Consider the following 1,359-nt stretch of genomic DNA (forward strand, 5'->3'; position numbering starts at 1 on the left):
TCCGGGTGTTCTATAAACTTTTCATGTTAGTGTAGCCTCGTAGTTAGCAGTGCCACCTTACAGCGTTATTTAGAGGATGCATAGCAAGTCCTCAGTAAATGTTAACTTTTAAAATTATAATTATCATTAATTTAGTATTTATATGTTATGAAGACTTTATTTGTTTTAGAGCAGTTTAAGGTTCAAAGCAAAACTGAGGAAAGATGCAGAGATTTTCCACATAGACCCTGCCCCTACGCATGCATAGTCTCCCTGACTATCAACATCCCACCAGAGTGGTACATTTGTTACAAGTGATGAACCTACACTGATACATCATTATCATACAAAGTCCACATTTTATATTACAGTTCATTCATGGAGTTGTTAATTATTATTTTTAACAAGTTTATCGATAACAAAAATCCCATTCAGAATTATCACTCGAGTGTTTATAATATCAAAATAGGAAAAAAATATTTTCTATACTGATTGATTTCCAAATCAGGGAAAATGAGAAATGGTATCTTTTAGTTGCCTATTGCATCATAACAAATCTCTTCAAAATAAAGTGGCTTTACATAATGATAATCATTTATTAACTCACAGTTTCTGTGGGTTAGGTTGTAGCTTGGTTGGTTGATTCTGGCTCAGGGTCCCATGGAGGTTGAAGTTAGGTACTGCTGAGTGTTAGCCAGGGCTGTTGTCCAGAGTATCCATGCACTTGTGTCCTCTCCACATGGCCCGGGCTTCCTGATAACATGGTGGCTGAGTTCCAAGGGCAGCATTAAGACGGAAAGAGAGGGAGAAAAGCAGAGAGAGATGCAGGATATGGATTGCTCTTTATGACTCAACTTCGGAAGACATACAGCACCATTTCTACCACATTTTATTGGTCAAAGAGTTTACAAAGATCTCCTCAAGTTCAAGAGGAGGAAATGATGAGCCTACATCCTGATGGAGGAATACTAACATTTCATCATAAGAAAATCATGTGGAATGGGATATAAATAAGTATCGATGTGCCTGATTTTAAACAATACAATCTTCCATAAGATATGCCTCCAGTTGCAGCATGCTGGCATGCATGCATGAACACACACACAAATGCACCCACAGGTTCTGACGTTGGTGAGGTTAGGCCTAACTAGGGTTCATCATTTTAGATTTCAATTAGCGAAGAATTATGAGGGTCCTTCTGTAATGTTTGCCTATGGGGATGAGAACTGCTGTGTGCAACTGCTTACAAAGCATTCATTGAATTACAGTCTGATACCATTTGAGGGATGTTTAAAGAAGAAGGAGTCTAGGAGTCAAAATTGAAAGTGCAAATTGCAAATGCTTCCCTTCTAGAGTGATAGGGCTGTAAATACCGAGGCC

General features: G+C 38.3%; 1 long non-coding RNA gene across 1 annotated transcript in view; it reads right to left on the minus strand.

The window, feature by feature from the left end:
- Window positions 1-496: 496 nt before the first annotated feature.
- LOC111739116 overlaps window positions 497-1,359 on the minus strand; it is a 21,403-nt gene continuing 20,540 nt past the window's right edge. Inside the window, exon 3 of the long non-coding RNA XR_002780107.1 lies at window positions 497-747. This is a non-coding gene — a long non-coding RNA (uncharacterized LOC111739116). The remainder of the gene's footprint in view (window positions 748-1,359) is intronic.

Source organism: Pteropus vampyrus, unplaced genomic scaffold (assembly GCF_000151845.1).
Source record: "Pteropus vampyrus isolate Shadow unplaced genomic scaffold, Pvam_2.0 Scaffold2, whole genome shotgun sequence".
Lineage (NCBI taxonomy): Eukaryota > Metazoa > Chordata > Mammalia > Chiroptera > Pteropodidae > Pteropus > Pteropus vampyrus.